Source organism: Pseudophryne corroboree, chromosome 4, assembly GCF_028390025.1.
Source record: "Pseudophryne corroboree isolate aPseCor3 chromosome 4, aPseCor3.hap2, whole genome shotgun sequence".
Lineage (NCBI taxonomy): Eukaryota > Metazoa > Chordata > Amphibia > Anura > Myobatrachidae > Pseudophryne > Pseudophryne corroboree.
In genome coordinates this window covers 708,944,697-708,964,357 of record NC_086447.1, presented here as the reverse complement: position 1 = coordinate 708,964,357, position 19,661 = coordinate 708,944,697, and the positions used below count along the sequence as shown (strand labels likewise).

General features: G+C 39.9%; 1 long non-coding RNA gene and 23 other non-coding genes across 24 annotated transcripts; 23 read left to right on the top strand and 1 right to left on the bottom strand.

Annotated features, from left to right (window-relative positions):
- Nucleotides 1-6,554: 6,554 nt before the first annotated feature.
- On the bottom strand, nt 6,555-7,885 carry LOC134911710 (uncharacterized). Its single transcript, XR_010176786.1, has 7 exons — nt 7,859-7,885; nt 7,596-7,672; nt 7,440-7,513; nt 7,231-7,338; nt 7,025-7,127; nt 6,775-6,834; nt 6,555-6,645 (listed from the first exon to the last, which is right to left on the bottom strand). It is a non-coding gene; the product is annotated as an uncharacterized LOC134911710 (long non-coding RNA).
- Nucleotides 7,886-10,365: 2,480 nt separating this feature from the next.
- LOC134913511 (U5 spliceosomal RNA) lies at nt 10,366-10,481 on the top strand. The gene has a single exon (XR_010177258.1). It is a non-coding gene; the product is annotated as a U5 spliceosomal RNA (small nuclear RNA).
- A 286-nt stretch (nt 10,482-10,767) lies between these two features.
- Nucleotides 10,768-10,883, top strand: LOC134913331 (U5 spliceosomal RNA). Its single transcript, XR_010177105.1, has one exon. It is a non-coding gene; the product is annotated as a U5 spliceosomal RNA (small nuclear RNA).
- Nucleotides 10,884-11,693: 810 nt separating this feature from the next.
- Nucleotides 11,694-11,809, top strand: LOC134913472 (U5 spliceosomal RNA). The gene has a single exon (XR_010177228.1). It is a non-coding gene; the product is annotated as a U5 spliceosomal RNA (small nuclear RNA).
- Nucleotides 11,810-12,082: 273 nt separating this feature from the next.
- LOC134913281 (U5 spliceosomal RNA) lies at nt 12,083-12,198 on the top strand. The gene has a single exon (XR_010177061.1). It is a non-coding gene; the product is annotated as a U5 spliceosomal RNA (small nuclear RNA).
- Nucleotides 12,199-12,480: 282 nt separating this feature from the next.
- Nucleotides 12,481-12,596, top strand: LOC134913359 (U5 spliceosomal RNA). The gene has a single exon (XR_010177129.1). It is a non-coding gene; the product is annotated as a U5 spliceosomal RNA (small nuclear RNA).
- A 270-nt stretch (nt 12,597-12,866) lies between these two features.
- On the top strand, nt 12,867-12,982 carry LOC134913307 (U5 spliceosomal RNA). Its single transcript, XR_010177084.1, has one exon. It is a non-coding gene; the product is annotated as a U5 spliceosomal RNA (small nuclear RNA).
- A 273-nt stretch (nt 12,983-13,255) lies between these two features.
- Nucleotides 13,256-13,371, top strand: LOC134913453 (U5 spliceosomal RNA). Its single transcript, XR_010177211.1, has one exon. It is a non-coding gene; the product is annotated as a U5 spliceosomal RNA (small nuclear RNA).
- A 270-nt stretch (nt 13,372-13,641) lies between these two features.
- LOC134913294 (U5 spliceosomal RNA) lies at nt 13,642-13,757 on the top strand. The gene has a single exon (XR_010177072.1). It is a non-coding gene; the product is annotated as a U5 spliceosomal RNA (small nuclear RNA).
- A 270-nt stretch (nt 13,758-14,027) lies between these two features.
- LOC134913306 (U5 spliceosomal RNA) lies at nt 14,028-14,143 on the top strand. Its single transcript, XR_010177083.1, has one exon. It is a non-coding gene; the product is annotated as a U5 spliceosomal RNA (small nuclear RNA).
- A 274-nt stretch (nt 14,144-14,417) lies between these two features.
- Nucleotides 14,418-14,533, top strand: LOC134913403 (U5 spliceosomal RNA). Its single transcript, XR_010177168.1, has one exon. It is a non-coding gene; the product is annotated as a U5 spliceosomal RNA (small nuclear RNA).
- Nucleotides 14,534-14,804: 271 nt separating this feature from the next.
- Nucleotides 14,805-14,920, top strand: LOC134913410 (U5 spliceosomal RNA). The gene has a single exon (XR_010177175.1). It is a non-coding gene; the product is annotated as a U5 spliceosomal RNA (small nuclear RNA).
- Nucleotides 14,921-15,190: 270 nt separating this feature from the next.
- On the top strand, nt 15,191-15,306 carry LOC134913333 (U5 spliceosomal RNA). Its single transcript, XR_010177106.1, has one exon. It is a non-coding gene; the product is annotated as a U5 spliceosomal RNA (small nuclear RNA).
- A 273-nt stretch (nt 15,307-15,579) lies between these two features.
- Nucleotides 15,580-15,695, top strand: LOC134913485 (U5 spliceosomal RNA). Its single transcript, XR_010177240.1, has one exon. It is a non-coding gene; the product is annotated as a U5 spliceosomal RNA (small nuclear RNA).
- Nucleotides 15,696-15,965: 270 nt separating this feature from the next.
- LOC134913349 (U5 spliceosomal RNA) lies at nt 15,966-16,081 on the top strand. The gene has a single exon (XR_010177120.1). It is a non-coding gene; the product is annotated as a U5 spliceosomal RNA (small nuclear RNA).
- Nucleotides 16,082-16,351: 270 nt separating this feature from the next.
- On the top strand, nt 16,352-16,467 carry LOC134913388 (U5 spliceosomal RNA). Its single transcript, XR_010177155.1, has one exon. It is a non-coding gene; the product is annotated as a U5 spliceosomal RNA (small nuclear RNA).
- Nucleotides 16,468-16,737: 270 nt separating this feature from the next.
- LOC134913318 (U5 spliceosomal RNA) lies at nt 16,738-16,853 on the top strand. The gene has a single exon (XR_010177094.1). It is a non-coding gene; the product is annotated as a U5 spliceosomal RNA (small nuclear RNA).
- Nucleotides 16,854-17,126: 273 nt separating this feature from the next.
- Nucleotides 17,127-17,242, top strand: LOC134913490 (U5 spliceosomal RNA). The gene has a single exon (XR_010177244.1). It is a non-coding gene; the product is annotated as a U5 spliceosomal RNA (small nuclear RNA).
- Nucleotides 17,243-17,520: 278 nt separating this feature from the next.
- Nucleotides 17,521-17,636, top strand: LOC134913305 (U5 spliceosomal RNA). The gene has a single exon (XR_010177082.1). It is a non-coding gene; the product is annotated as a U5 spliceosomal RNA (small nuclear RNA).
- A 274-nt stretch (nt 17,637-17,910) lies between these two features.
- On the top strand, nt 17,911-18,028 carry LOC134913551 (U5 spliceosomal RNA). The gene has a single exon (XR_010177286.1). It is a non-coding gene; the product is annotated as a U5 spliceosomal RNA (small nuclear RNA).
- A 223-nt stretch (nt 18,029-18,251) lies between these two features.
- On the top strand, nt 18,252-18,367 carry LOC134913304 (U5 spliceosomal RNA). The gene has a single exon (XR_010177081.1). It is a non-coding gene; the product is annotated as a U5 spliceosomal RNA (small nuclear RNA).
- Nucleotides 18,368-18,638: 271 nt separating this feature from the next.
- LOC134913348 (U5 spliceosomal RNA) lies at nt 18,639-18,754 on the top strand. Its single transcript, XR_010177119.1, has one exon. It is a non-coding gene; the product is annotated as a U5 spliceosomal RNA (small nuclear RNA).
- A 274-nt stretch (nt 18,755-19,028) lies between these two features.
- On the top strand, nt 19,029-19,144 carry LOC134913376 (U5 spliceosomal RNA). The gene has a single exon (XR_010177144.1). It is a non-coding gene; the product is annotated as a U5 spliceosomal RNA (small nuclear RNA).
- Nucleotides 19,145-19,418: 274 nt separating this feature from the next.
- On the top strand, nt 19,419-19,534 carry LOC134913341 (U5 spliceosomal RNA). The gene has a single exon (XR_010177113.1). It is a non-coding gene; the product is annotated as a U5 spliceosomal RNA (small nuclear RNA).
- The last annotated feature ends 127 nt before the right edge of the window (nt 19,535-19,661 follow it).

Below are 19,661 nucleotides of genomic sequence, written 5' to 3'. Positions count from 1 at the left end.
TGTACATTTGCAGTCTAATGCAGCTGAAAGGAATCTATGCTGCTGTGTTCAGCTTTGTTGTGTTCACAAAAGAGGACTGTAAAACAGAGCTACACGTGAGATACTGTATGCATGGTTGGGACAAGCATCTGCTTTTTCTTCATTGCAATCAATAAATTTGTTATTTTTAAACTCGGCAATATTGATTGAAGGTCCCAAGAACATTGGAAAACTATTTTAACGTGTACCATGAATTTGCTGGCTGATTTCTTGTATTAAGAATAAAGCAATCATTATTTAGCAAATGTTTAGTAAAACTTTTATGGAAAAATCACACCAGAAGCAAATAAGGACAGAGATAAAATGTGCTTCAAATGTACCAGTGTTTCAGAAAAAAAAGTATATTCTCAGTTCTCCATATATAACAGCAAACCATATAGCTTGTAATCAATGACACAAAATAAGGTACAGTAAGAGAGCATGTCAGCATGGGCTCTTCCATGGCTCCATGAATCCCACACAGTTGGGCCTTACACATTTGGTGTGGAGCTGTCCCACTGAAACCGGGACCTAGAGTATAAGTGCAGGTAAATGGCAGACCACTCTCCGGCTCCCCGTGGTCACCATAGCTCTGGAATCCAGAGATACCAGTTCTATCCAGGAGTGATGGCTGCCATCCTCTGTCCCCACTTGAATGTGATCCCCACAAATGCAACAGCTGCAGCACCCACCCAGTAGCTACTACCCCCGGTCCATGCTCCATCCTAGAGGAAAAGCTTCACACCCATGGCCAGAGCTGAACTTAGGGGGAGAAGGCGGCCAGGGGGTCCATTCCCCAGGCCCACCTGTCTTAAAGGGCCCCCTGACTGGAGCTCTGCACCACTCTGTCAACACTCTCCAGCCTCCACTGTTGCCAGGAGAGATGCTGCTGGCGGTGGCGACAGAAGATTGCTTGAGTAAAACCACGACGTGCTTCCCAAAAGGAGGGGGAGGAAGCCGTATGCACAGCCACACTCCTCCCCGGCACCGTGGATCCCTCTTGCCATGGCAGCCTAGAATCTTCTTTCCCTGCTGCAGCACGGCTCCCATTGCCGGTGTCCGGCCTCATTTGGAGGGGGAGGGGGGCAGCACGTGCAGCCAGTAGGTGCTGGTGGTCAGCGGCTGGGCAGGGAGGACATCCTGACTTGGGTGCCCTGGGCCCCCTGAAGGCTTAATAACTGCCTCCTGAACCCATTGTTCTCCATGCTGGATAACAGGCCTACCCAGTGGCTCTGTCTCAGCAGTGCACTGCATGCACCTCCTGGATTAGCAGGAAGTACCTACACAGGCAGAGGTGGATTTAGGACTCAGACCACCCCTAGCACAATAATATTGTCCCCACCCTTTTAATAAAAAGATCTCTTCCTGTTACCTCCCTCCATCTTTTAGCTCTCTTCAGTTTCCTCCATATCCCCTTCCATCACCCCTTCCACAGCTCACACTGCTCTACTCACTTGTCCCCAGCTCACTCTCCCATCAGACTTAATTTCCCACATAAGTGCTTCCCTAACCCTCACTGCCCCCCTACTGCTCACATTGCTCTCATCACATCTCACTGCCCCTACTTCTCACACTGCACACACATATTACACACTGCACACACACTACAATTTACACACACACACACACACACATACACACACACACACACACACACACACACACTGCACATACACACACTCCACACTGCACACACATACACTGCACACACCTCACAAGCAACAGAGTAGTTCTGTCACTCTGGATGGCCTGGGATCTGCAGCAGCTCTTACTTGTTTGCAGGGGGGTGGAGCTACATAGACCAATCAGGGCTTCTGGCAAAGAGAGACTCTCTCTTCCAGCAGCCCTGATTTATCTGTGTAGATCCACCCCTGCACAAAAATCACTATCCCTCTCTTCTCTGACTAGTCAGTTTCTCAGATGCTGCGGCAGGTGGTGTGGTGGTTTGGGGGTCAGCCTTATGTGTAGCCCCCAGCAATTGGCACCCCTAATCTTATGCCTGATGTGCCTTCTCCAACTTGTTGCAGGGATATCTCCACCGGGACACCTCAATTTTCAGATTTTTATGCCAAGTTGCAAAGGTGGATAGAAGACCAACTTACCTTAGGAGGCAATTTCAATACTAGAGTATCCCCAACCTTGGACAGGTCTGAATGTTAAGGTACTGTAGGTCGCGAGGCGGTGTCCCTTTTTCCTTTTCTCTCATGACTGACTCTTTGCAGTTGATTGAACCATGGAGATTTCAATATTTGACAGCCAGGGAATATTCATTTTACTCACATTCCCATAACACCTTCACCAGAATTGAACTTTGGCTAATGTCCCCACAATTGATTCAGAGAGTATTAGACTCATGCATTTACAATACAATTATCTCAGAACATGCCCTCATATGGTTTATTCTTCAATTGGACATCCATATTTGTAGCTTTGTTAACTGGAGATCCGCTTCTTACTTAAATACTTCAGAAGACATTAAATGGCTCTTGGAACAGAACTTCTTAAATTATGTCAATTACAATTTACAACGCTCTAAGGATATTAACCTTTTCTGGGCTGCTTCCAAGCCTGGAGCGGAACTCCCAGAGGCAATGGAGACACCTGCCGCTGGGCTTCAATCTGTGATTGGGCTGGTAAGCAAGCACTCTTCTGGTCTTGTCATATAACAACTGAAGATACCAGCGTGATTGTGATGTTTCAGAGTTTAATCCGTTAGCAACCAGAACACAACATACAGAGTGAACAGACATTACTTACCTAAATAAGATCCCTAAAGAAAGGATTCCATGCACCGCCGATGGGACCTGGGCCGTGTGCCCCACCACTTCCGGGTCCATGGTTTCCCCTATGACATCACTTCTGGTCATATCACTGGTGGGTGCGATACCCAGAAGGACTTGGGGTAACCACAGCAATGGTTACCCTGACAACTGCTGTGGATACAAGCAATAAGTACAGTGAAAGCAGTGTATAGTACACAAATTACATACAATCTAATACCATGTTGAAGTTACAAGTTCACAAGGTGCCAATGACTGTAAAATAATTCAAATGCATATAGGTGAATAAATATGTTGAGATATCATACAGATCAAACATATGGCTAATAAAGGTCAATCTGAAAGAAAACTAGAGAAGAAATATCATCAATGAAAATGGTACTATAGATGTTAAGAGGCATTAAATTAATAATATCAAAAAAGGCAAATTTATAGACAACAGGAGCTAAAAAGTGAAAAAAATAAGAATAGTGCAAGTCCAAGAGACAGAGATGCAATTACAGAAACACATTAAAGTTAATTCGATCATTTAGCCCATGGATGTGGTCCATAGCAAGTCTAAAGATCCATGAAGTTTCGAGTTGTAGGAATTTTTTGCCTCAGTCACCAACTCACCCATCATCAGGGACCTGATCAATAATGATGTGTCAAAGTGACAAAAGGTTATGTCTATCCATGACAAAGTTATGTGACAAGAGCAGATGAGTTCCTGCGTAACCATCTCTCTCTCTCTCTATCTATCTATCTATCCACACACACCATATTTGTTTCACCTTTTTATAGGGGGGAGGCACCAAACTCCAACAAGTCCGTTATGTGGGGTCGTGTTATAGTGTATGTCTCCCATAAATGCAAGGTTCTGTTAAACCGTTTCAAGGTACTGAGCAAACTGTAACCAACGCAAACTCTGAATTTTTACTAATCTCTCAGAGGAATTCAAAGTTAATAAACACATGGCAAAAACCTTATACTGTAATTTAAGTTCAGAAGAGGCCATTTGGATCTGACTTTTCAGAAACATAAATACTTTAAATGGGTCAATACGTTTGGGAAATTACTTGCCTCATTAATTAAACAGAAAACAGCCCCAAACATATTAACATATTACTAAACTTCACTACCCCAGCCATAGGTCTACCCTAATTCCAGACAGCAAAGCTGAGGAATTTCTCAGTTATTATGTAAATGTAAATGTCACCCCTATAGACGATCATGGATTTCCTTCATAAGGCCGGGTTATAAAAACTTATGGAAGAGGACTGAACCCTACTCATTGCTCCAGTCATGGAAGTTAGGATCAGGCAGTTATCACATCTTTACACAAGAGTAAAACACTCGGCTCAGATGGTTTTGGGGCAGGCTGCTACAAATTATAACTTCCACTTGTCACTACCTATTTAACTACCCTTTCCAACTCTCTTATATTGGTACATGATGCCCTTCACAATTTTAATATGGCCTGCATAATAGTGATTTCTAAGTCCAAGAGAGATCCCACTTTATTCACATCATACTACCCTATTTCACTCCTAAATCAAGATATAATAATATTCTCTAAGTTACTAGGCCAGCAGCTACAGACCATATTAGCTAGACTGATTCACCCAGTGCAAACAGGGTCTATAAAGGGGAGACATTCTGTTGTTATTATTCTCAGGTACCCTAGTGGCAGCTATGACTCACACAAACCAGGCTTATGAAACCCAGAATATAGTAGTAATCTGTGTTGCAGACAAGGTATTCAATTGGGTGTATTGGTCACATATGAAATGCATTGATCCTGGCTTAATTCACATTTTTCAGACACTTTATTAGTCTTTGCTTTTTTGACAATTAATGCATTTAACACCAGAAATGTCACTCTCCATAAGGGGGCTCGACAAGGATGCCCACTCTCACTGCTGTTCTTTAATCTGGCTATAGGGCTGCCACTTAGACATTTTAAACAAAAGTCCGAATTGAAGGATATCTCCATAGCAAATCACAAGCTCAAGGTCTCTTTCTTTGTGGACTATCTCTTACTGTATTTCCACAATTTCAATGAAGCCATACCTTAATTACTTGACAAATCATGTGATTTTGCATCTATAGCAGGCTTCCAGGTTAACAGCATGAAGACAGAAGCCTTGGCTTTTTATTCCGAGGCCTGACTAGGTTGGGGCAGTAGCTTTCCTTTTAAATGGTCATTCTCCACACTAAAGTACTTGGGTGTCATGATCCCCTTTCATATCTCTCAATTTTGTGTGCCCTACTTGCCAACTTGCACACACAATAGCTGATTTTAAAAAAATGGAGCACTCTGCCACTATCTTATATAGGCCCATATTATCTATGCAGTCCAGATGTTACCTATTTTTTTCTCCAAGTAGAATCTCCAAATGCTCAATGGAAAGATACAGAAATTCTGTTGGTCCAATATTTCCCTAAGATTTTACTTTGTAAGTTACAACATCCCCCTGACCTGGGTGGTGGCATTCTCCCCTGCATAAGAAGTTATTCTCAGTCCACTAAATATTGGTTTGCAATGTACTGGATTAGTGAAGCCAATAACTACACAAGTACATATACTGTAGAACAAGCCTTTTGCCATAAGACACACCTGGCTACATTATTACACTCATATTCCACCACCCTTCCCAAGGGGAGCAAAGACAATGTATTCTTGACCACAACTTATGGTGCTTGGAGGCAGCACTTTTAAAAATATCCCCATGACACTACATTTTTTCCCTTAGTATGTTTGGTCTCTCCAAGAGTTGAAATATTTATATCAGCTAGTGGATGTCAGAACGTTAAAGCCTTATACACTCAGTCAGCTGCAAAGCAGGTTTTCAAATTTGACTTTCCTGCCCATCCCTTATTTGCAGGTGATGAGTTATTTACACAAAACCTTGTGATCGCTGACCAAGAGAGATAAGCAGTGTGGTATAGATGGTGTACTTCACCTCCGGCCTATGAAACCTTTTACTCCTTTTATATATACACATTTGTTTATCCCACAATAGATTTGAATGCAATTTCAGGGAGTTGGCCAAATGGAAAGATGTTTTCCCAAATTCAGATCTTCAAAATAGTATAAGTCACAATGCAAATGAATAAGAGTTTGGTATCTACAGCCTATGCAGAGATGATGCCTTTACCATCAACACACCAGCAGCATCCAGACCCACACACCTCTATGCTCACTTAGCAAAGATGAAAGAAAAAATAGATCTATGTCACATGTGACACTAGATATACTAACAAATTGCTGCTTCCTTCGATAGGAGGTACAGTTTGTGTAGTTCCTTTTAAAGCAAAACAGAAAAAAAAAGATTATGTTCTGTCTCAAATTAGAGGACAAGTCTCTAGGTTAAAAGTAATGACAATTTTAATGTATAAAAGCATAAACAAACTATGTAAATATATATATATATATATATATATATATACATATATAATAAAACAATTTTCCAAGTATGCTAAGTAAAATGTGTTTACACAGGATCTTCCAGCATTGTTTTCATAAGCATGAGTCGTATACTGGAGAATGTTTGTAACTGGGGACCTGAAACAGACACCCCTCACCAGATAATCACCCAAACAAGAGGCCCAAGGCCAAGTAATAAAAAAATATTTTAATAGTATACAATAGAACAAATGAAATTTTACATATAGTTCATCATGTAATCATTTACAAGAATCTTAAAAATGCAGTAAAATGCGTTTGTTGTAAATGTTGATTTTAGATACTCCCTCACCTCTTATAAGGTGCAAGCTTGAGAGGGAGTATCTTCACAAAATAAGTTGAAAACTTCTGACTGACAAACCCAACGCATTTTCGTCTTATCGACTTCATCAGGGGTAACTTGTTTGGGAATAAAAAAATGATTTTTTTTGTTGTTATTTAAAAGGACTTATGTCCTGAATAAAAAACACATTTTTTTGAGAATGGAATGAGAAAGTTTAATAAATAATAATTAAGATAAATGCCTACCAAAAAATGAAAAACTGGCTTAGTTGTCATCAAATAGGTTCGGGTATGGGGAACCAGAATCTACAATTCAAAATAGAACACATTAATAAATGTGTTTGATACTGCTTGAATAATTAACAGAACATTAAACATATAAGGATAATTAGATCTCTTATTGAGTTCCTGATGGGAGCTTAATTTTAATAATACTTATTTTAATAATAATTTTAATAATACTCAGATGATTTTAATCTACTGTAGCCAGACATACCTTAAATGTAAGAACAATTAGATCACTTTATCGAGCTCCTAATGGGGGCTTTAAAGGTTCCTTTTAGGAATAATGGCAGTATATTGATGCTTATACAAACTGCCTATTGGAGAGAAGAAAGGGGATCTAATGTGAACCAATAATTCACAGGTTTACAAGCAAACATATATGAAATTAGATAAACTAGATGTCAAAAGAAAACATACCTTAAAAGTAATAATTAATCCTTAATAGGGTCCCTTGTGAGGGCTATTACTTAATTAAGGTTCCCTTTGGGATGTTGACAACCATGTGCCGATGATTTGGTAAACTACCTAGCAAAAAGGAAAAATTCAAATATATATAGAAATCTATATAATAAGAACTATTATATCCATATTTTTATTTAAAGTAACCGAATCTGCCAGATGCATACCTGGATATGGTATCAAAATCTTGTAATCAAGATAATTTCAGATTCGGATGTTAATCCATAAACACTATGTAACTCTGAAAAAATTAGTTAATTTAATTAGTGAAAGGTGTGTCAGCCATTACAGATCACCATCAAAACATATGGAGATGTACATACCACAAAATAAGTAGCTGATTTGGCAATCACAAAGATGCAAATAGTATCACTTCCTCAATAAATCTCACAGAGTAGATCTTATGGGAGATGAAGAAATTGTCACTGGTTAAAAAAGATATAGTTCTAGCAGTTCTATCATAACAACAACAGTGATGGTAATTAACTTCTGCCTCCAAACATCAAGCGAGCAAAAGGATTACATACATAATAATTAATTGGAGCCTCTAAAAAATAAAACAAACATGAATAATTTAGAAACTTACCCTGGATGATTTTGGCTGTGTGTGGAAGTGACAGAGTGAGGCAGTGATTGCCACAGCTGCTATTTAAGCTGTTCATACTATTACATCACTTCCTTTAATTATAATTAATTTAGGAATTAAACAAGAGATTAGGACTCATGTATAATTCACACCTAACCTCTATAAATGTTTCAGGAGAAATGCCCAGCTTTGGGTATGGTGGAATCTATAATGAATGCTTGAAAAGCCTTTAATTATTGTTAAACGAGAGCTAAATATCTCCCACCTGGCCGGATTATGCGTTTCAATGTGCGTTCCAGTGTCCTATTGGTAGTTGAGAAGCAGGGAGGAGGCTGTCTTATTGACGTTTAGACTTCCGCTCCACAGAGCAGCGTCCTTGACACCCTACATGCGAACCACATCAGGGACAAAGTTCCTATTATTGGGTTGTGCCCCCTCTGTCCTGACGCATGTGACATGTGACACTACTGACGCATATCGCGTCATTCACCCTCGCTGGGTCCCGATCATACACACGTGATGCGTCAAAACACTCCCATCTTGTGACGCGTCACATACACGTGACCCGCCACATTGTAAAAGCCTACTATCGGCTGAGTGCGGTGGGCTTCTACTTATATATGACCCGTGTTATGCAAGCCTAACATCGGCCAGAGTGGGGCGGGCCTCCACTATATGTATGACCCACTGTGTCTACTCCTAACATTTACGGGGTGGGGCGGGCCATTATCCCACCCATAACTGATGCCTAATAGCGGTTATATAGCGGTATATATATATATATATATATATTACTGTGCAAAAGTTTTAGGCAGGTGTAAAAAATGCTGCAAAGTAAGAATACTTTCAAAAATAAAAGTGTTAATAGTTTATTATCGATTAACAAAATGCAAAGTGAATGGATAGAAAACTAAAACAAATCAATATTTGGTGTGACCACCCTCTGCCTTCAAAACAGCATAATTTCTTCTAGCTACAATTGCACACAGTTTTTGAAAGAACTAGAGAGTGAGGTTGTTCCAAACATCTTGTAGAACTTACCACAGATCTTTTGTAGATATAAACTTGCTCAAATCCTTCTGTCTCTTCATGTAATCCCAGAAAGACTTGATGATGTTGAGATCAGGGGGCCATATTATCACTACCAGGATTCCTAGTTCTTCTTTACACTGGAGATAGGTCTTAATGCCATTGGCTGTATGTTTGGGGTTGTTGTCCTGCTGCTGAATAAACATGGAGACAATTTGATGCCTCCCAGATAGAATTGCATGATGATAAGAACCTGATCATGCAAGTACCTAACTGACTGAATATGCACCACAAAGATCCGGATGGAGGAACAGCAAAAGAACAACCAAGGCTACTTAATGGCCTTTGACAATGGGAACGGAGGTGAATGCACCTTAATCAAGTGCAGTGGAGAATACTAGGTTCTTAAACTCTTTGAAGTTGCCACATGTGAAGTTAGTTCCGACACTGCCATCTTGAGACAGATAATTCCCCTAATTAGACTATCGGAAAATCAGCTTGAGAAACTGAAGGAGGAACTGAAATGAAGCAATTCTGCTAAGTATGTTGGACATGTAGATGAATCCCTTTATTTGCTTAACCACGATCCAAGGGTTGTCAATCTCTTGAAATCAGATCACTATATTTTGGCACTCATACTTGATCCTAGGTTTAAGTTACACACAGTGGTGAAAGTAGAAAAAAAATCTTAGTGGTACTGTAATCCTACTTTCAAATTGGGTGCTCACTTTGAGCAGAATGAGGACTGCCAACATGGCACTCAGGCGACAGAAGTAAATTTGGTCATTTTCTGGTTTCTCTTCAGAATGAGCAAATCTTTTGTCTTTTACTAAAGATTTTTGTGTGTTAAAACCGAACTGCATATAGGGGGTAATTCCAAGTTGATTGCAGCAAGAATTTTGTTAGCAGTTGGGCAAAACCATGTGCATTGCAGGGGAGACAGATTTAACATGTGCAGAGAGAGTTAGATTTGGGTGTGGTGTGTGCAATCTGATTTGCAGTGTAAAAATAAAGCAGCCAGTATTTATACTGCAAAGAAACAAAATAACACACCCAAATCTAACTCTTTCTGCACGTTATATCTGCCTCCCCTGCAGTGCACATGGTTTTGCCCAATTGCTAACAAAATTCCTGCTGCGATCAACTTGGAATTTCCGCCATTGTCTCAGTTTTTGCATGCCCCAGCTTAATGGGGATTCTATTATCAGTTTAAAGACAAAATTAATGTGCTTTCTTGGTAACTTTAATGAAAGATAATTTGCTTAGCAATGACAATAAATGTCTATTTTAAAACAGAGCTTTCTTGACCATGTTAATTGCTTGAAAGATCTGGGAGCACATGGAAAAGAGTACAAACCATGCTTATAGCAAGGGGAAGCCTGGTGAGAAATCTGCATTCTTTCTTTCAAATTGGGTGCTAACTTTGAGCTGAATGAGGACTGCAGCACAGCACTCAGGCGACAGGTGTAATCTTGGTCATGCTCTGGTTTTTCTTCAGAATGAACAAATCTTTCACCTTTTACTAAAGATTTCCACAGAGAGGAGAAAAACTGAGTTTTATCTCTATTTTTGCTTGCCCCATCTTATTGGGGTTTCTTTTATTGGTTTAAAGAAAGAATGAGTGTGCTTTCTTGGTAGCTTTAAAGTAAGCTCATTTGCATAGCAATGACAGTAAATGTTTGTTTATTTTCAAAGAGAACTTTTTTGACCATGTTAATTGCTTGAAAGATCTGGGAGCACATGGAAAAGAGTTCAAACCATGCTTATAGCAAGGGGAAGCCTGGTGAGAAATCTGCTTTCTTTCTTTCAAATTGGGTGCTCACTTTGATCTGAATGAGGACTGCCAGCACGGCACTCAGGCGACAGGTGTAATCTTGGTCATGTTCAGGTTTTTCTTCAGAGCGAACAAATCTTTCGCCTTTTACTAAAGATTTCCGTGGAGAGGAGCAAAACTGAGTTTTATCTCAATTTTTGCATGCCCCATCTTATTGGGGTTTCTTTTATCAGATTAAAGATAGGACGAGTGTGCTTTCTTGGTAGCTTTAATGTAAGCTCATTTGCATAGCAATGACAGTAAATGTCTGTTTCTTTTCAAACAGAACTTTCTTGACCATGCTAATTGGTTGAAAGATCAGGGAGCACATGGAAAAGAGTACAAACCATGCTTACAGCAACGGAAAGCCTGGTGAGAAATCTGCTTTCTTTCAAATTGGGTGCTCACTTTGGGGGTCATTCCGAGTAGTTCGCTCGTTATTTTTTCACCGCAACGGAGCAAATAGTCGCTAATGCGCATGCGCAATGTCCGCAGTGCAACTGCGCCAAGTAAATTTGCTATGCAGTTAGGAATTTTACTCACGGCATTACGAGGTTTTTTCTTCGTTCTGGTGATCGTAATGTGATTGACAGGAAGTGGGTGTTTCTGGGCGGAAACAGGCCGTTTTATGGGAGTGTGTGAAAAAACGCTACCGTTTCTGGGAAAAACGCGGGAGTGGCTGGAGAAACGGGGGAGTGTCTGGGCGAACGCTGGGTGTGTTTGTGACGTCAAACCAGGAACGAAACTGACTGAACTGATTGCACATGCCGAGTAAATCTGGAGCTACTCAGAAACTGCTAAGAAGTGTCTATTCGCAATTCTGCTAATCTTTCGTTCGCAATTTTGATAAGCTAAGATTCACTCCCAGTAGGCGGCGGCTTAGCGTGTGCAAAGCTGCTAAAAGCAGCTTGCGAGCGAACAACTCGGAATGACCCCCTTTGAGCTGAATGAGGACTGCAGCACTGCACTCAGGCGACAGGTGGAATCTTGATCATTATCTGGTTTCTCTTCAGAACGAACAAATATTTCGCCTTTTACTAAAGATTACCGGGGAGAGGAGCAAAACTGAGTTTTATTTAAATTTTTGCATGCCTCATCTTATTGGGGTTTCTTTTATCGGTTTAAAGACAGAACGAGTGTGCTTTCTTGGTAGCTTTAATGTAAGCTCATTTGCATAGCAATGACAGTAAATTTCTGTTTCTTTTCAAACAGAACTTTTTTGACCATGCTAATTGCTTGAAAGATATGGGAGCACATGGAAAAGAGTACAAACCATGCTTATAGCAAGGGGAAGCCTGGTGAGAAATCTGCTTTTGGGTGCTCACTTTGAGCTGAATGAGGACTGCTGGCATGGCACTCAGGCGACAGGTGGAATCTTAGTCATGCTCTGGTTTCTCTTCAGAACGAGCAAATCTTTTGCCTTTTACTAAAGATTTCCGTGGAGAGGAACAAAACTGAGTTTTATCTTAATTTTTGCATGCCCCATATTATTGGGGTTTCTTTTATCAGTTAAAAGACAGAACGAGTGTGCTTTCTTGGTAGCTTTGATGTAAGTTTATTTGCATAACAATGACAGTAAATGTCTGTTTCTTTTCAAACAGAACTTTCTTGTCCATGCAAATTGCTTGAAAAATCTGGGAGCACATGGAAAAGAGTACAAACCATGCTTATAGCAAGGGGAAGCATGGTGAGAAATGTGCTTTCTTTCAAATTGGGCGCTCACTTTGAGCTGAATGAGGACTGCTGGCACGGCACTCAGGCGACAGGTGGAATCTTGGTCATGCTCTGGTTTCTCTTCAGAATGAACAAATCTTTCGCCTTTTACTAAAGATTTCCGTGGAGAGGAGCAAAACTGAGTTTTATCTCAATTTTTGCATGCCCCATATTATTTGGTTTTCTTTTATTGGTTTAAAGATAGAACGAGTGTGCATTAATATAAGCTCATTTGCATAGCAATGACAGTAAATGTCTGTTTCTTTTCAAACAGAACTTTCTTGACCATAATAATTGCTTGAAAGATCTGGGAGCACATGGAAAACAGTACAAACCATGCTTATAGCAAGGGGAAGCATGGTGAGAAATCTGCTTTCTTTCAAATTGGGCGCACACTTGGAGCTGAATGAGGACTACTGGCACGGCACTCAGGCGACAGGTGGAATCTTGGTCATGCTCTGGTTTCTCTTCAGAACGAATAAATCTTTCGCCTTTTACTAAAGATTTCCGTGGAGAGGAGCAAAACTGAGTTTTATCTCAATTGTTGCATGCCCCATCTTATTGGGGTTTCTTTTATCAGTTTAAAGACAGAATGAGTGTGCTTTAATGTAAGCTCATTTGCACAGCAATGACAGTAAATGTCTGTTTCTTTTCAAACAGAACTTTCTTGTCCATGCTAATTGCTTGAAATATCTGGGAGCACATGGAAAAGAGTACAAACCATGCTTATAGCAAGGGGAAGCCTGGTGAGAAATCTGCTTTCTTTCTTTCAAATTGGGTGCTCACTTTGAGCTGAATGCGGACTTCTGGCATGCACTCAGGCGACAGGTGGAATTTTGGTCATACTATGATTTCTCTACAGAACGAACAAATCTTTCGCCTTTTATTAAAGATTTCCGTGGAGAGGAGCAAAACTGAGTTTTATCTCAATTTTTGCATTCCCCATATTATTGGGTTTTCTTTTATTGGTTTAAAGATAGAACGAGTGTGCTTTAATATAAGCTCATTTGCATAGCAATGACAGTAAATGTCTGTTTCTTTTCAAACAGAACTTTCTTGACCATAATAATTGCTTGAAAGATCTGGGAGCACATGGAAAACAGTACAAACCATGCTTAAAGCAAGGGGAAGCATGGTGAGAAATGTGCTTTCTTTCAAATTGGGCGCACACTTTGAGCTGAATGAGGACTGCTGGCACGGCACTCAGGCGACAGGTGGAATCTTGGTCATGCTCTGGTTTCTCTTCAGAACGAACAAATCTTTCGCCTTTTACTAAAGATTTCCGTGGAGAGGAGCAAAACTGAGTTTTATATCAATTGTTGCATGCCCCATCTTATTGGGGTTTCTTTTATCGGTTTAAAGATAGAACGAGTGTGCTTTAATGTAAGTTCATTTGCATAGCAATAACAGTAAATGTCTGTTTCTTTTCAAACAGAACTTTCTTGACCATAATAATTGCTTGAAAGATCTGGGAGCACATGGAAAACAGTACAAACCATGCTTATAGCAAGGGGAAGCATGGTGAGAAATCTGCTTTCTTTCAAATTGGGCGCAAACTTGGAGCTGAATGAGGACTGCTGGCATGGCACTCAGGCGACAGGTGGAATCTTGGTCATGCTCTGGTTTCTCTTCAGAACGAACTAATCTTTCGCCTTTTACTAAAGATTTCCGTGGAGAGGAGCAAAACTGAGTTTTATCTCAATTTTTGCATGCCCCATCTTATTGGGGTTTCTTTTATCGGTTTAAAGATAGAACGAGTGTGCTTTAATGTAAGCTCATTTGCATAGCAATAATAGTAAATGTCTGTTTCTTTTCAAACAGAACTTTCTTGTTCTTACTAATTGCTTGAAATATCTGGGAGCACATGGAAAAGAGTACAAACCATGCTTATAGCAAGGGGAAGCCTGGTGAGAAATCTGCTGTCTTTCTTTCAAAATGGGTGCTTACTATGAGCTGAATGAGGTCTGCTGGCACGGCACTCAGGCGACAGGTGGAATCTTGGTCATGCTCTGGTTTCTCTTCAGAACGAACAAATCTTTCGCCTTTTATTAAATATTTCCGTGGAGAGGAGCAAAACTGAGTTTTATCTCAATTGTTGCATGCCCCATCTTATTGGGGTTTCTTTTATCAGTTTAAAGACAGAATGAGTGTGCTTTAATGTAAGCTCATTTGCATAGCAATGACAGTAAATGTCTGTTTCTTTTCAAACAGAACTTTCTTGTCCATGCTAATTGCTTGAAAAATCTGGGAGCACATGGAAAAAGAGTACAAACCATGCTTACAGCAAGGGGAAGCATGGTGAGAAATGTGCTTTCTTTCAAATTGGGTGCTCACTTTGAGTTAAATGAGGACTGCTGACACGTCTCTCAGGCGACAGGTGGAATCTTTGTCATGCTCTGGTTTCTCTTCAGAATGAACAAATCTTTCGCCTTTTATTAAAGATTTCCGTGGAGAGGAGCAAAACTGAGTTTTATCTCAATTGTTGCATGCCCCATCTTATTGGGTTTTCTTTTATCAGTTTAAAAACAGAATGAGTGTGCTTTAATGTAAGCTCATTTGCATAGCAATGACAGTAAATGTCTGTTTCATTTCAAATAGAACTTTCTTGTCCATGCTAATTGCTTGAAAGATCTGGGAGCACATGGAAAAGAGTACAAACCATGCTTATAGCAAGGGGAAGCATGGTGAGAAATGTGCTTTCTTTCAAATTGGGTGCTCACTTTGAGCTGAATGAGGACTGCTGGCACGGCACTCAGGCGACAGGTGGAATCTTGGTCATGCTCTGGTTTCTCTTCAGAACAAACAAATCTTTCGCTTTTTACTAAAGATTTCCGTGGAGAGGAGCAAAACTGAGTTTTATCTCAATTTTTGTATGCCCCATATTATTGGGGTTTCTTTTATCGGTTTAAAGATAGAACGAGTGTGCTTTAATGTAAGCTCATTTGCATAGCAATAATAGTAAATGTCTGTTTCTTTTCAAACAGAACTTTCTTGTCCATGCTAATTGCTTGAAATATCTGGGAGCACATGGAAAAGAGTACAAACCATGCTTATAGCAAGGGGAAGCCTGGTGAGAAATCTGCTTTCTTTCTTTCAAATTGGGTGCTCACTTTGAGCTGAATGAGGACTTCTGGCATGCACTCAGGCGACAGGTGGAATCTTTGTCATGCTATGGTTTTTCTACAGAATGAACAAATCTTTCGCCTTTTATTAAAGATTTCTGTGGAGAGGAGCAAAACTGAGTCTTATCTCAATTTTTGCATGCCCCATATTATTGGGTTTTCTTTTATTGGTTTAAAGATAGAACAAGTGTGCATTAATATAAACTCATTTGCATAGCAATGACAGTAAATGTCTGTTTCTTTTCAAACAGAACTTTCTTGACCATAATAATTGCTTGAAAGATCTGGGAGCACATGGAAAACAGTACAAACCATGCTTATAGCAAGGGGAAGCATGGTAAGAAATCTGCTTTCTTTCAAATTGGGCGCACACTTTGAGCTGAATGAGGACTGCTGGCACGGCACTCAGGCGACAGGTGGAATCTTGGTCATGCTCTGGTTTCTCTTCAGAACGAACAAATCTTTCGCCTTTTACTAAAGATTTCCGTGGAGAAGAGCAAAACTGAGTTTTATATCAATTGTTGCATGCCCCATCTTATTGGGGTTTCTTTTATCAGTTTAAAGATAGAATGAGTGTGCTTTAATGTAAGCTCATTTGCATAGCAATGACAGTAAATGTCTGTTTCTTTTCAAACAGAACTTTCTTGTCCATGCTAATTGCTTGAAATATCTGGGAGCACATGGAAAAGAGTACAAACCATGCTTATAGCAAGGGGAAGCATGGTGAGAAATGTGCTTTCTTTCAAATTGGGCGCTCATTTTGAGCTGAATGAGGACTGCTGGCACGGCACTCAGGCGACAGGTGGAATCTTTGTCATGCTCTGGTTTCTCTTCAGAATGAACAAATCTTTCGCCTTTTATTAAAGATTTCCGTGGAGAGGAGCAAAACTGAGTTTTATCTCAATTTTTGCATGCCCCATATTATTGGGTTTTCTTTTATTGGTTTAAAGATAGAACGAGTGTGCATTAATATAAGCTCATTTGCATAGCAATGACAGTAAATGTCTGTTTCTTTTCAAACAGAACTTTCTTGACCATAATAATTGCTTGAAAGATCTGGGAGCACATGGAAAACAGTACAAACCATGCTTATAGCAAGGGGAAGCATGGTGAGAAATCTGCATTCTTTCAAATTGGGCGCACACTTGGAGCTGAATGAGGACTGCTGGCACGGCACTCAGGCGACAGGTGGAATCTTGGTCATGCTCTGGTTTCTCTTCAGAACGAATAAATCTTTCGCCTTTTACTAAAGATTTCCGTGGAGAGGAGCAAAACTGAGTTTTATCTCAATTGTTGCGTGCCCCATCTTATTGGGGTTTCTTTTATCAGTTTAAAGACAGAATGAGTGTGCTTTAATGTAAGCTCATTTGCATAGCAATGACAGTAAATGTCTGTTTCTTTTCAAACAGAACTTTCTTGTCCATGCTAATTGCTTGAAATATCTGGGAGCACATGGAAAAGAGTACAAACCATGCTTATAGCAAGGGGAAGCCTGGTGAGAAATCTGCTTTCTTTCTTTCAAATTGGGTGCTCACTTTGAGCTGAATGAGGACATCTGGCATGCACTCAGGCGACAGGTGGAATTTTGGTCATACTATGATTTCTCTACAGAACGAACAAATATTTCGCCTTTTACTAAAGATTTCCGTGGAGAAGAGCAAAACTGAGTTTTTTCTCAATTTTTGCATTCCCCATATTATAGGGTTTTCTTTTATTGGTTTAAAGATAGAATGAGTGTGCTTTAATATAAGCTCATTTGCATAGCAATGACAGTAAATGTCTGTTTCTTTTCAAACAGAACTTTCTTGTCCATGCTAATTGCTTGAAGTATCTGGGAGCACATGGAAAAGAGTACAAACCATGCTTATAGCAAGGGGAAGCCTGGTGAGAAATCTGCTTTCTTTCTTTCTTTCAAAATGGGTGCTCACTTTGAGCTGAATGAGGACTGCTGACATGGCACTCAGGCGACAGGTGGAATCTTGGTCATGCTCTGGTTTCTCTTCAGAACGAACTAATCTTTCGCCTTTTACTAAAGATTTCCGTGGAGAGGAGCAAAACTGAGTTTTATCTCAATTTTTGCATGCCCCATCTTATTGGGGTTTCTTTTATCGGTTTAAAGATAGAACGAGTGTGCTTTAATGTAAGCTCATTTGCATAGCAATAATAGTAAATGTCTGTTTCTTTTCAAACAGAACTTTCTTGTTCATACTAATTGCTTGAAATATCTGGGAGCACATGGAAAAGAGTACAAACCATGCTTATAGCAAGGGGAAACCTGGTGAGAAATCTGCTGTCTTTCTTTCAAAATGGGTGCTCACTATGAGCTGAATGAGGTCTGCTGGCACGGCACTCAGGCGACAGGTGGAATCTTGGTCATGCTCTGGTTTCTCTTCAGAACGAACAAATCTTTCGCCTTTTATTAAATATTTCCGTGGAGAGGAGGTTTTTTTTATCAGTTGAAAGACAGAATGAGTGTGCTTTAATGTAAGCTCATTTGCATAGCAATGACAGTAAATGTCTGTTTCTTTTCAAACAGAACTTTCTTGTCCATGCTAATTGCTTGAAAAATCTGGGAGCACATGGAAAAAGAGTACAAACCATGCTTACAGCAAGGGGAAGCATGGTGAGAAATGTGCTTTCTTTCAAATTGGGTGCTCACTTTGAGCTAAATGAGGACTGCTGACACGGCACTCAGGCGACAGGTGGAATCTTTGTCATGCTCTGGTTTCTCTTCAGAACGAACAAATCTTTCGCCTTTTACTAAAGATTTCCGTGGAGAGGAGCAAAACTGAGTTTTATCTCAATTGTTGCATGCCCCATCTTATTGGGGTTTATTTTTATCAGTTTAAAAACAGAATGAGTGTGCTTTAATGTAAGCTCATTTGCATAGCAATGACAGTAAATGTCTGTTTCATTTCAAATAGAACTTTCTTGTCCATGCTAATTGCTTGAAAGATCTGGGAGCATATGGAAAATAGTACAAACCATGCTTATAGCAAGGGGAAGCCTGGTGAGAAATGTGCTTTCTTTCAAATTGGGCGCTCACTTTGAGCTGAATGAGGACTGCTGGCACGGCACTCAGGCGACAGGTGGAATCTTGGTCATGCTCTGGTTTCTCTTCAGAACGAACAAATCTTTTGCTTTTTACTAAAGATTTCCGTGGAGAGGAGCAAAACTGAGTTTTATCTCAATTGTTGTATGCCCCATATTATTGGGGTTTCTTTTATTGGTTTAAAGATAGAACGAGTGTGCATTAATATAAGCTCATTTGCATAGCAATGACAGTAAATGTCTGTTTCTTTTCAAACAGAACTTTCATGACCATACTAATTGCTTGAAAGATCTGGTAGCACATGGAAAAGAGTTCAAACCATGCTTATAGCAAGGGGAAGCCTGGTGAGAAATGTGCTTTCTTTCTTTCAAAATGGGTGCTCACTTTGAGCTGAATGAGGACTGCTGGCACGGCACTCAGGCGACAGGTGGAATCTTGGTCATGCTCTGTTTTCTCTTCAGAACAAACAAATCTTTCGCCTTTTACTAAAGATTTCCGTGGAGAGGAGCAAAACTGAGTTTTATCTCAATTTTTGTATGCCCCATATTATTGGGTTTTCTTTTATTGGTTTAAAGATAGAACGAGTGTGCATTAATATAAGCTCATTTGCATAGCAATGACAGTAAATGTCTGTTTCTTTTCAAACAGAACTTTCATGACCACACTAATTGCTTGAAAGATCTGGTAGCACATGGAAAAGAGTTCAAACCATGCTTATAGCAAGGGGAAGCCTGGTGAGAAATGTGCTTTCTTTCTTTCAAAATGGGTGCTCACTTTGAGCTGAATGAGGACTGCTGGCACGGCACTCAGGCAACAGGTGGAATCTTGGTCATGCTCTGGTTTCTCTTCAGAACAAAAAAATCTTTCGCCTTTTACTAAAGATTTCCGTGGAGAGGAGCAAAACTGAGTTTTATCTCAATTTTTGTATGCCCCATATTATTGGGTTTTCTTTTATTGGTTAAAAGATAGAACGAGTGTGCATTAATATAAGCTCATTTGCATAGCAATGACAGTAAATGTCTGTTTCTTTTCAAACAGAACTTTCTTGACCATAATAATTGCTTGAAAGATCTG